A 14,003-nucleotide genomic window follows, 5' to 3' on the forward strand; every position below is an offset into this window, starting at 1 on the left:
CAGGGAGTGGACCGCCACAATGAGACAGTCCGATACCCCATACTCTCTGAGCACTCCCCACAGGACTTCCCGAGGGACACGGTCGAATGCTTTCTCCAAGTCCACAAAGCACATGTAGACTGGTTGGGCAAACTCCCATGCACCCTCAAAGACCCTGCCGAGGGTATAGAGCTGGTCCACAGTTCCACGACCAGGACAAAAACCACACTGTTCCTCCTGAATCTGAGGTTCGACTATCTGGTGTAGCCTCCTCTCCAGTACACCTGAATAGACCTTACCGGGAAGGCTGAGGAGTGTGATCCCACGATAGTTGGAACACATCCTCCGGTTCCCCTTCTTAAAGAGAGGAACCACCACCCCGGTCTGCCAATCCAGAGGTACCGCCCCCGATGTCCACATGATGCTGCAGAGTCTTGTCAACCAAGACAACCCCACAGCATCCAGAGCCTTAAGGAACTCCAGGCGGATCTCATCCACCTCCGGGGCCTTGCCACCAAGGAGCTTTTTAACTACTTCGGCAACCTCAGTTCCAGTTACTGCTTACGTCAGCAGACTAATTAGGAGTCTTTGTTTGTTTACTTACTACTAAAAGACAAGTTGTCTCGTATGTTCACTATTTTATTTAAGGACTAAATTGTTCTCTGATTGCAATAATAAACAGATGTTTAATGTACTCTAAGATTTTACAAACCCCGTTTCCGTATGAGTTGGGAAATTGTGTTAGATGTAAATATAAACAGAATACAATGATTTGCAAATCCTTTTCAACCCATATTCAGTTGAATATGCTACAAAGACAACATATTTGATGTTCAAACTGATAAAAAAAAATGTTTGTGCAAATAATCATTAACTTTAGTATTTGATGCCAGCAACACGTGACAATGAAGTTTGGAATGGTGGCAATCAATACTGATAAAGTTGAGGAATGCTCATCAAACACTTATATGGAACATCCCACAGGTGTGCAGGCTAATTGGGAACAGGTGGGTGCCATGATTGGGTATAAAAGCAGCTTCCATTAAATGCTGAGTAATTCACAAACAAGGATGGGGTGAGGGTCACCACTTTGTAAGCAAATTGTCGAACAGTTTTAGAACAACATTTCTCAAGGAGCTATTGCAAGGAATTTAGGGATTTTACCATTAACGGTCCGTAAAATCGTCAAAAAGTTCAGAGAATCTGGAAAAATCGCTTCACATAAGCGATGGTGTTACGGACTTTTGATCCCTCAGGCGGTAGTGCATCAAAAACCGACATAAGTGTGTGAAGGATATCACCACATGGGCTCAGGAACACTTCAGAAAACCACTGTCAGTAACTACAGTTTGTCGCTACATCTGTAAGTGCAAGTTAAAACTCTACTATGCAAAGCCAAACCCATTTATCAACATTATCCTGAAACGCTGGGCCCGAGCTCACCTAAGATGGACTGATGCAAATTGGAAAGGTGTTCTGTGGTCTGACGAGTCCACATTTCAAATTATATTTGGAAAAAGAGGACGTGGTGTCCTCCGGAACAAAGAGGGAAATAACCATTAGGATTGTTATAGGCGCAAAGTTCAAAAGCCAGCATGTGTGATGGTATGGGGGTGTATTAGTGCCCAAGGCATGGGTAACTTACACATCTGTGAAGGCACCATTAATGCTGAAAGGTCCATACAGGTTTTGGAGCAACATATGATGTCATCCAAGCAACGTTATCATGGTGGCCCCTGCTTATTTCAGCAACAAGTGTTACAACAGCGTGGCTTTGTAAAAAAAGAGTGCGGGTACTTTCCTGGCCCGCCTGCAGTCCAAACCTGTCTCCCATCAAAAATTTGTGGCACATTATGAAGCGTAAAATACGACAGCGGAGACCCTGGACTGTTGAACGACTGAAGCTCTATATAAAACAAGAATGGGATAGAATTTCACTTTCAAAGCTTCAACAATTAGTTTCCTCAGTTCCCAAACGTTTATTGAGTGTTGTTAAAAGAAAAGGTGATGTAACACAGTGGTGAACATGCCCTTTCCCAACTACTTTGGCACATGTTGCAGCCATGAAATTCTATGTTAATTATTATTTGCAAAAAACATAAAGTTTATGAGTTTGATCATCAAATATCTTGTCTCTGTAGTGCATTCAACTGAATATGGGTTGAAAAAGATTTGCTAAACATTGTATTCTGTTTATATTTACATCTAACACAATTTCCCAACACATATGGAAATAGGGTTTGTATGTGAAAATAAAGCCAATAATGCCATTTTTGTGGTGCCCTTTATTTAGAAAAGTATCAAAATACATTTTGGTACCGGCACCACAGTGCAAACTATGAAATTGTCTGTACTATTAGTGGAGGTTTTGCATGTAATATATAACAAGTGCAATTGGAGTGCCCGCTCCACGGGGCTCTTTTCCATAGGCTGTAAAAGAAGAAACATGAATGAAATAGAATATTGATAGAGCCAAATATATCTTTAATCATTAGTATTGTAAATAAAAATCTGTTGCAGGGCTGGCTGGGATATCCTACCATGGCCATCTGTTATTTCTGCATGTAATCAAGCAGGCTTCCTTCCAACATGGCCCACATGAAATGAGACATGGGTGTGAAGCTAAATGAAGTGTGGGAAAAAAAAAACTGTTATGTGTCACCACACATTATTATAATGCTATACACACACGTTTGTTGACTTATGCAATTGTGTTTTTTTGTGGAACTATTTCAGCCACTGAAGCTGTTTGGATGACTTAAAAACGCTTTGGGGCATGGTTCTATGCCACTGAGGTCTGAACAGTGGTGCTGGCCTAACATAAACCATGATCATACAAACCCCGTTTCCATATGAGTTGGAAAATTGTCTTAGATGTAAATACAAACGGAATACAATGATTTGCAAATCCTGTTCAACCCATATTCAGTTGAATATGCTACAAAAACAAAATATTTCATGTTCAAATTGATAAACATTTTTTTTGTTGCAAATAATCATTAACTTTCGAATTTGATGCCAGCAACAAGTGACAAAGAATTTAGGAAACGTGGCAATAAATACTGATAAAGTTGAGGAATGCTCATCAAACACTTATTTGGAACATCCCACAGGTGTGCAGGCTAATTGGGAAAAGGTGGGTGCCATGATTGGGTATAAAAACAGCTTCCATGAAATGCTAAGTAATTCACAAACAAGGATGGGGTGAGGGTCACCACTTTGTCCACAACTGCGTGAGCAAATAGTAAAACAGTTTAAGAACAACCTTTCTCAAAGTGCAATTGCAAGAAATTTAGGGATTTCAACATCTACGGTCCATAATATCATCAAAAGGTTCAGAGAATCTGGAGAAATCACTCCACTTAAGCGGCATGGCTGGAAACCAACATTGAATGTCCGTGACTTTCGATCCCTCAGACGGCACTGTATACAAAAACCGACATCAATCTCTAAAGGATATCACCACATGGGCTCAGGAACACTTCAGGAAACCACTGTCACTAAATACAGTTGGTTGCTACATCTGTAAGTGCAAGTTAAAGCTCTACTATGCAAAGCGAAAGCCATTTATCAACAACATCCAGAAACGCCGCTGGCTTTTCTGGGCCCGAGATCATCTAAGATGGACTGATGCAAAGTGGAAAAGTGTTCTATGGTCTGACGAATCCACATTTCAAATTGTTTTTGGAAATATTCGACATTGTGGCATCCGGACCAAAGGGGAAGCGAACCATCCAGACTGTTATCGACGCAAAGTTCAAAAGCCAGCATCTGTGATGGTATGGGGGTGCATTAGTGCCCAAGGCATGGGTAACTTACACATCTGTGAAGGCACCATTAATGCTGAAAGGTACATACAGGTTTTGGAACAACATATGCTGCCATCCAAGCGCCGTCTTTTTCGTGGACGCCCCTGCTTATTTCAGCAAGACAATGCCAAGCCACGTTCAGCCCGTGTTACAACAGCGTGGCTTCGTAAAAAAAGAGTGTGGGTACTTTCCTGGCCCGCCTGCAGTCCCGACCTGTCTCCCATGGAAAATGTGTGGCGCATTATGAAGCGTAAAATACGACAGCAGAGACCCCGGACAGTTGAACGACTGAAGCTCTACATAAAACAAGAATGGGAAAGAATTCCACTTTCAAAGCTTCAACAATCAGTTTCCTCAGTTCCTAAACGTTTATTGAGTGTTGTTAAAAGAAAAGGTGATGTAACACAGTGGCGAACATGCCCTTTCCCAACTACTTTGGCACGTGTTGCAGCCATGAAATTTTAAGTTAATTATTATTTGCAAAAAAAAGAAAAGTTTATGAGTTTGAACATCAAATATGTTGTCTTTGTAGTGGATTCAATTGAATATGGGTTGAAAGGGATTTGCAAATCATTGTATTTCGTTTATATTTACATCCAACACAATTTCCCAACTCATAAGGAAACGGGGTTTGTAAGTACTCCGTGTGCGCGCGCTGCTGAACATGCTCCTCTGCTCCTAAAAGCAGCAATGTCACGACGTGACGTCGCGCCAAACAGAGTATGGCACCGTTTTTGATTCACTACTATACCGTACAACCCTACATTGTACACACGTTAAAAGACAGTAACACCCTTTTTAATGATTATTAATTATTTGTTTGTGTCCTTCTTTTTTTAGTCCGGTTCCTCCACCAAAGTGCAAAGAGCGTGCAGACTGGATGTGGGAGACAACTCAGGGCGCTACCCACTAATTGGTCCTCCCGCCACCGCCTGGGTCAAGGTCAGTGTTGTCGCCATGCGCGTCATCTGTTCCCGTTTGCAAGTACAAACCGCATGCCTGAAATGTCAATAGTTCCTTGGCATGTATATTTGGAGGATGCATGCTGTACTGGAACTATCACTCCACGGACATTGGGTGGTATGGGACAGTTTCACATGTGTGATTGTGGGATTTCGTCATCTTCCCTGGCCCTGGGGTTACATCACCAGACTCCCTGGAGGTGGGTGTTTTGGGCTGAATGTGTGTGTGTGTGTGTGTGTGTGTGTGTGTGTGTGTGTGTGTGTGTGTGTGTGTAGTGTAGCTGCAACATTGTGTGTCTCCATCCATTTATGATACATCATCTCACGTCGCCTGCTGTGTCTCCCATGAATCACGGGCACACTGGCATTTGAACTGGTGTAAGCACAGCATGTTCATAGGATCTGTCCATGTGTCACTGTCTCTGTCTATAACCACCTCACACACACACACACAGACACACACACACACACACACACACACACACACACACACACACACACACGCACACACTGTCACATGCAGATGAAGACCTTCTGTGTGTTTCCGCCCACTATAGTCCGTACCATCAAGCCGGTGAGGGTACAAACCTCTGGGATGGATGTCCGCCGTTTCATTGTTTGTACAAACCCCGTTTCCATATGAGTTGGGAAATTGTGTTAGACGTAAATATAAACGGAATAAAATGATTTGCAAAGCCTTTTCAACCCATATTCAGTTGAAAATGCTACCAAGACAGGATACCGTGTTTACTTGAATTGCCACCGAGGCGCTAATTAATTTAAAACCTCTTCTCACTCCTGCGCTTACCAAAGGCATGCGGTAAAAGTAAACATGCGCTAATTATTTTAAAACCTCTTCTCACTCCGGCACTTACCAAGGGCATGCAGTAAAAAATTTGAGTGTGATGTAAGGATACCATCATGAAAAGCACATTTAATAAAAAAAACTGTTGTGATCCGATGGTCGGATCATCCCCGTATTGTTATTTTTGTTCCATTTTTATATCACTCTGCGGTTTGAGATGCTTAGTTCCTGTTTTGTTCGTTTCCATGGTCACTCATTAGTTTTAGCTGCTACTCTCTTTTCCAGCACACCTGTCTTTACTAATCAACACCTTTTATAAGCCAGCCTTTTCTGTTCACTCATAGTCGGATCTTAGTTTGTTCACATACATCTGTTTATGACTTGTCTCTCACTCTCGATTTCGCTAGCCCCCACGCTAAGCTTTATTTTATTCCTAGCTTTCACGCTAGTTGTTTTGTGTTTCCTTTTGTGTGCCTTTGTGCCAAATGTTTGTGTTTCGGTTAGTTTGACCTAGCTTTCCATGCTAGCGCTTTTATTTGCCTTTTCTATTTGTACCAGTGTTTTTGTTCATAGCTCCTTTTGTTTAATAAATCCCTTAGTTCTTACATTTTTGCTGTGTTCTTGCTGACGCATTCACGGAGGACCGAATCCGGCATTACAACGCCACACAAGCCTAACAAAAACATTATTATGGTCTTACCTTTACTTATAAATATAGTACATGCCAGTTCTTTCTGATCAAAATCATCGATAACTTGTTTATAGAAGTCTTCCTTATCTTTCTTCAGTTTTAAAAGTCTCTCTGTCTTGATGGAGATCTTCCTTTATTACCTCCTGCTTCGATTGAAAGTCCAGTTTAGCAAACTGCTATCAGAAGGTCCGTCATATCCGTCCCAGCACATGTCACGTTACTCAGTCACTTCTTCTGCAGCCGAGTAGTCGCAAGAAGGATCACTAGCGCCCTCTACCACCAGGAGGCGGCAGTCATTTAATGACTCATATTTGACACACGCAGCTACGGTATTGTGACGGTCTCAAGCCGTCGTCTTGCGGGTTCCCAGGACCACCAAGGAAGGACATGGCTTGAGCAGTTTGACTTTGTTTATTTTTCAATAAAACCTCAGGACAGGTCGCTCTTCCGCTCCTCTTCTCCGCTCGCTCGCAGCCTCCTCGCCGCCATCTTGGGCCAGGCTCCAGCGCGCCCTGCCTGTCTGTCGGACCGTCGGCTCCACAGGTATATTAATAAAACATAGCTGCTTACTGTTCTTTTTAGCATGCCATTCAATAGCTTGGACCTTAAATCCTACTGAATAGCTGTTAATCTTCTTCCCTTTTTGCGATTTCAAATTACCAATATTGAAATCAGCCTCTTCCATTCTGAAAATGATGACAGGGGAAGTGTCACTCGTGACGTCACGCGTTTGACCCTACGGTAATACTAAGCTTGCGCTAATTATTAAGCAAAGCGGCAGTAATTCAATACAGGCGCATACTATATACCCGGCGGCAATTCAAGGAAATACGGTATTTGATGTTTAAACTCATAATTTTTATCTTTTTTTTGCAAATAATAATTAACTTAGAATTTCATGGCTGCAACATGTGCCAAAGTAGTTGGGAAAGGGCATGTTCACCACTGTGTTACATCACCTTTCCTTTTGACAACACTCAGTAAACGTTTGGGAACTGAGGAAACTAATCGTTGAAGCTTTGAAAGTGGAATTCTTTAACTGTCAATAAAAATGACCTGCATAACAGTAAATGAAATAGCAGTGGTGCTACTTTTTGTAGCAACGCTTTTGGCGCATAAATGTTCAACATATTCCCGCTTGAAGCCAAACCACCTTCAGACGATGGACCCCGTGCTGTTTATCTTGGGAATTAATTCTTCCTTCATTTGTTACCAGATTAGCACCTTGTCTCTCTCGTATTATCACTTGCAACGCACCCTTAGCATACGCAGCTAACGTGACCCATGTAGCTACCTCTCTGCTCGGGGAGGGTGTCTGACGTTGCACGCCTGATGTATAAGAAGGTGCACTCGTTTAAGTCCCTGAGAGAAGGAGAGACAAGAAATAGTGAGAAATCTGTAGTGTAATGTCCGCAGCTAAAAGCTGATATGGAGAACGTATACTCCAATAACTCGATATAGTCATTGTCTATATCGCACAGAGAGAAACCCGCGATGTATCGAATACTGTATTTTTTGGACTATAAGTTGCAGTTTTTGTCATAGTTTGGCCAGGGGTGCGACTTATACTCAGGAGCAACTTATGTGTGAAATTATTAACACATTACCGTAAAATATCAAATACCGTATTTTTACGCACTATAAGGTGCACCAAATTATAAGGCGCAGCTTCAATGAATGGCCTATTTTAAAACTTTGTTCATATATAAGGCGCACTGCATTATAAGGCGCATAGAATAGATGCTACTTTTTGAAACCAAGAGCTACTTTTTGGGTACTGATCAATGCGAAGGGCTACCAGTTTGATACACACTTAAATAAATTGCCAGAAATAGCCAATTTGCTCAATTTACCTTTAATAAATAAATCTAAATACAGTATATAAAATGAATGGGTATTTCTGTCTGTCATTCCGTCATACATTTTTTTTCCTTTTATGGAAGGTTTTTTGTAGAGAATAAATGATGTAAAAAACACTTAATTGAACGGTTTAAAAGATGAGAAAACAAGAAAAAAAAAGGAAATAACATTTTGAAACAGTTTATCTTCAATTACGACTCTTTAAAATTCAAAATTCAACCCAAAAAAATGAAGAGAAAAACTAGCTAATTCAAATCATTTAACATTTTTTTTTAAATAATTTATGGAACATCATTAGTAATTTTACCGGATTAAGATTAATTTTAGAATTTTGATGACAGGTTTTAAATAGGTTCAAATCCAATCTGCACTTTGTTAGAATATATAACAAATTGGACCGAGCTATATTTCTAACAAAGTCATATCATTATTTCTTCTAGATTTTCCAGAACAAAAATTTTAAAAGAAATTCTAACGACTTTGAAATAAAATTTAAATTTGATTCTACGGATTTTCTAGATTTGCCAGAATATTTTTGGGGAATTTTAATCATAATAAGTTTGAAGAAATAGTTCGTAAATATTATTCGTCTAAAAAACAGAAACTAAAATGAAGAATTAAATCAAAATGTATTTATTATTCTTTACAAAAAAAAATACTTGAACATTTATTTAAATTGTCAGGAAAGAAAAGGAAGAAATTTAAAAGGTAAAAAGGTATATGTGTTTAAAAATCCTAAAATCATTTTTTAAGGTTGTATTTTTTCTCTAAAATTGTCTTTCTGAAAGTCATATGAAGCAAAGTAAAAAAAAAAAAGAATTTATTTAAACAAGTGAAGACCAAGTCTTTAAAATATTTTCTTGGATTTTCAAATTCTATTTGAGTTTGGTCTCTCTTAGAATTAAAAATGCGGAGCAAAGCGAGACCAGCTTGCTAGTAAATAAATACAATTTTAAAAATAGAGGCAGCTCACTGGTAAGTGCTGCTATTTGAGCTATTTTTAGAACAGGCCAGCGGGCGACTCATCTGGTCCTTACGGGCGACCTGGTGCCCGTGGGCATCGTGTTGGTGGAGCTGCGCTAAAGGGAATGTCAACAAAACAGTCATATACTCTTTCTGTCCGTCAAATTCATGCCGTCATTAAAGGGGTTGGCACAAGGCCAAGTGCCAGTCTACTTAGGGAGGAGCTGGGATCCTGCTCAGGTGTTGCTGAGTGGAGGCGCAACAGTTTTTTCGGTAGTATTTGTTTGCTCTTGTGTATTTTCCGTTTTTGTTACAAAGTGAGTTTTATTAATGTGACTTTATGATAATAAATATTTTGTTAAACATGGACACAATTCTGGACATCAATTATTAGCCGGCTGCACTCGTCTGAACTAGCTTCATTTATATTCGGCAACCAGTAGCAGTCATGGTTTAGGACTTTACCGCTACAGTCAGATAGGTCAGTCAAACTTAATTAATAGATTACAAACTAAAAACTATTGATTAAAAAGTAGTGATTTAGGGCTATATAAGTAAACATTGATTGATTGATTGACAAACCAGCTTTCTGACAACTCCGCTGTTTTATTTTCCCCGATTCAATAAACACGTAAAAAACAGTCTGATACTGTTACGGTAAATCAAACGTTAGTGCAATCACAATATAGTAACACTCGAAATAGTGCAAAGCAATAATATATTGTAGTGGAAATTCTGACCTTTATACCATATTTTGTGACTGTTTTAGTTTAAAAAGAAAGTCTATCTAAAAGCCTCTAAACCACTGCTGAGCATATGTGGGGGAAAGTTCAGTTTGTGGTCGCTCTGAGCATTCTAAGAAATGTTATGACTGTTTGTTATGACTAAGGGATCCACATTTGTTTTGGAGCCAGCAGTTGCAAAACAACAAGGTTTAGACACATGAGGAAAACATATAAAAAGCCAGTGGACCAATATTTGATATGATTTGCATGATTTCGCTTGATTCTGAATCCTTCGGAGGATGCTGTCTGCAATTCAATCCAACTTGTACTTTTGAAAAGGGTAAATAACCCTTTTGTACTAAAACCACTTTGTTTGCAGTTTAAGCTTCGGGCCTATCCACCACAATATTAAAAACTCAACGTTGCTCAAACGATAATGTCACACAACACAACACACAAAATAAACATGTAAAGCTCACTTTATTAAGTTATTCCTCATCCACGAATCCCTCAAATTCTTCTTCGTCAGTGTTCGAAACAAACAGTTGGCCGAATACGGCATCCAACACGAAGTCGTCATTACAGGGGAACATTATCACCACACCTATGCAAGCGTCAATATATACCTTGATGTTGCGGAAAAAAGACCATGTATTTTTTTAACCGATTTCCGAACTCTAAATGGGTGAATTTTGGCAAATTAAACGTCTTTCTGTTTATCGGTCTTTTAGCGATGACATCAGAACGTGACGTCACCGAGGTAACACACCCGCCATATTCATTTTCACATTACAAACACCGGGTCTCAGCTCTGTTATTTTCCGTTTTTTCGACTATCTTTTGGAACCTTGGAGACATCACGCCTCGTCGGTGTGTTGTCGGAGGGTGTAACAACACTAACAGGGAGGGATTCAAGTTGCACCACTGGCAAGAAATCTGCCGCCAGACCCCCATTGAATGTACCAAAGTGTCTTCACATTTGACCGGCGATGCTAAGACAGACATGGCACAGAGATGTATGGATAACCTGCAGATGCGTTTGCAACGATTAAGTCAACGAAATCACAAAGGTGAGTTTTGTTGATGTAGTTGACTTATGTGCTAATCAGACATATTTGGTCACGGCATGACTGCCAGCTGATCGATGCTAACATGCTATGCTAATCGATGCTAACATGCTATTTACGCTAGCTGTATGTACATTTGAAACTAGATACCCACATTTAATGCGAAACAAACACTTACCAATCGACGGATTTAAGTTGCTCCAGTGTCACAAGATGCGAAAGTCCTGATCGTTTGTTTGGTCTGCACATTTTACCGGCGAGGCTAATAAGGCAGCCATGCTATGGGCCACTTCATTAGGTACACCCACGCTATGGCCGAATAGCGTCAATAGCTATTCGCTCAATAGCTTCAATTTCTTCTTCAATTTCGTTTTCGCTATCTGCCTCCATACTCCGACCATCTGTTTCAATACATGCGTAATCTGTTGAATCGCTTAAGCCGCTGAAATCCGAGTCTGAATCCCAGCTAATGTCGCTATATCTTGCTGTGGTAACCGCCATGTTGTTTGTATTGGCAGCCCTGTATGACGTCACAGGGAAATGGATAGTGGTTTCGAAGGTAGCGAAAATAAGGCACTTTAAAGCTTTATTTAGGGATATTCCGGGACCGGTAAAATTTTGAAAAAAACTACAAAAAATACAACAAGCCACTGGGAACTGATTTTTCTTGTTTTTAACCCTTTTGAAATTGTGATAATGTTCCCCTTTAAACGAGTCAGTTGCTGTTAATGTTAAATTCTCTCGCTGCTGCTCTATTCCCGTGTTCTACTGTGTGACTGATCGCCTTGAGTTTAAACTCTGCGTCGTAAGCGTGTCTCTTAAATGGAGCCATTTTGGGGTTGTGACGGTCTCTTACTGTCGTCGTACGGGTTCAGTGGACCACCCAGGAAGGACATGGCTTTTAAGTAGGTTTGACTCTTTTATTTTACAATAAAGGCAGTCTTTTGCGCCGTCATCGGTCCCTCTGCTCGTTCCTCCGTGTGACCGCTCTTTAGTCGGCCGCGTCTCCGTCTCTCGTGTCTTGCTCTCTCTTCTCGGTCGCTGTTGCCGGCTCTCCAACTCCTTCAGATCTCTCCTCCTTCTCCCCTTTTATACACTGCGAGGAGATATGTTGATTGTCTGCCGGTGCGCGATCCACGCACCTGAATTAAATTGCGGCGGCATCGCTCCTGGAATGCCCCGCCTCTCCGCTCCGCCGCATTCTCCGCCTCCTTGCCGCCATCTTGGGCAGGGCTGCAGCGTGCCCTGCCCCACCGCCGGCTTCGCCTCTCTACAGGGGTCTTTACATAAACACACAGAAACGGCACGCCTCCCGCAGTCATACATCCCAGCATGCACCGCACGCTTCTTCTTCTTCAACGAGGGAAAAGGAAGTCGGCGGCTGCTTATCGTAGAAGAAAAAGCGCACTTCTTCTTCTTTGGGGGAAAATGAAGTCGGCGGCTGCTTACCGTAGTTGCGAGACCTGCTGTGGCTCACTATTGGACCACATATAAGGCGCATCGGATTATAAGGCGCACTGTCAGTTTTTGAGAAAATCTGAGGTTTTAGGTGCGCCTTATAGTGCGGAAAATACGGTAGTATTAATTAGCTCATTCACGTAAGAGACCAGACGTATAAGATTTCATGAGATTTAGCAATTAGGAGTGACAGATTGTTTGGTAAAGGTATAGCATGTTCTATATGTTATAGTTATTTGAATGACTCTTACCAGAAAATGTTAGGTTAAAGGCCTACTGAAAGCCACTACTAATGACCACGCAGTCTGATAGTTTATATATCAATGATGAAATCTTAACATTGCAACACATGCCAATACGGCCGGTTTAGTTTACTAAATTGCAATTTTAAATTTCCCCCGGAGTTTGTAGCGGACATATTAGCCCAGCACCACTTACAGCTAAAAGTCGTCTCTTTTAATCGCATAATTACACAGTATTTTGGACATCTGTGTTGCTGAATCTTTTGCAATTTGTTCAATTAATAATGGAGACGTCAAAGAAGAATGCTGTTGGTGGAAAGCGGTGTATTGCAACTGCCTTTAGCAAGCAAAACACAGCCGGCGTTTCTTTGTTTGTTGTGAAGCTTTAACACAGAGCGGTCAAGCGAACACGTTTCTCTACGTCAAAGAGCATGTTTTTGGAATGGGAAAATTGTGATAAATATCTTACCAGAGACATCAGTGGATTATGCGTCCTCCTGCAGTAGCTGTCAAAACAGGCAGCTGTGAGCTTGGCTCCTCGGCTTCTCTCTGAGACACTGGCGTGTTCACCGCAGCCATCCGACTTTGAGGTATGTCTTTACAATCTCTCTAAAACACTATTAAAACAATAAGCAGATAAGGGATCTTCCAGAATCATCCTAGTAAATGTGTCTAATTACATCTGAAACGCTCACACTGCCGCCGCCCGGAGACGTCGCTTTTTATTTTATTTTATTTTTTAACTTTTTTTCTAGTCCTTCACTATCAATATCCTCATCCACAAATCTTTCATCCTCGCTCAAATTAATGGGGAAATTGTCGCTTTCTCGGTCAGAATCGCTCTTACTGCTGGTGGCTCACATTATAAACAATGTTCAGATGTGAGGAGCCCTCACACCCGTGACGTCACGCGCATATCATATGTCTGCTACTTCTGGTACTATATACCCGTTTTTTTTTTGTTTTTTTTTTCTTTGTCATGAAAAATGGACGTTTTTGTCATGAAAAAGGGAGGTCTTTGTGGTCGGTGCACTAATTGTAAGTGTATATTGTGTTTTTTATGTTGATTTAATAAAAAATAACATTTTATTTATTTATTTTTTTTTTTAATAAAAATGAATAAAAAAAAATTCCTCGGCCCTGTACCAATTGGGCCACGGCCCGGTGGTTGGGGACCACTGGTCTAGAACATACTTAGCTTTATTCATTATTGAGGTGTTTCTACCTACTTTATGTTGTATATTTTTAAATGAGGTTTCCAGTTCAATTTATCATCAATCATTAAAGCTAGAAATTTGGTTTAATTTTCTGTTTCAATTTCTATTCCGTCTATCTGCACTTCTGTTTGACTTTCTTTTCCACTATTACCAAATAGCATTGTTTTAGTTTACTGAGATTCTATGATAGTCTGTTTTTGTCAAACCATCTCTTTAATTTGTTCA

Source organism: Nerophis ophidion, linkage group LG05, assembly GCF_033978795.1.
Source record: "Nerophis ophidion isolate RoL-2023_Sa linkage group LG05, RoL_Noph_v1.0, whole genome shotgun sequence".
Taxonomy (NCBI): domain Eukaryota; kingdom Metazoa; phylum Chordata; class Actinopteri; order Syngnathiformes; family Syngnathidae; genus Nerophis; species Nerophis ophidion.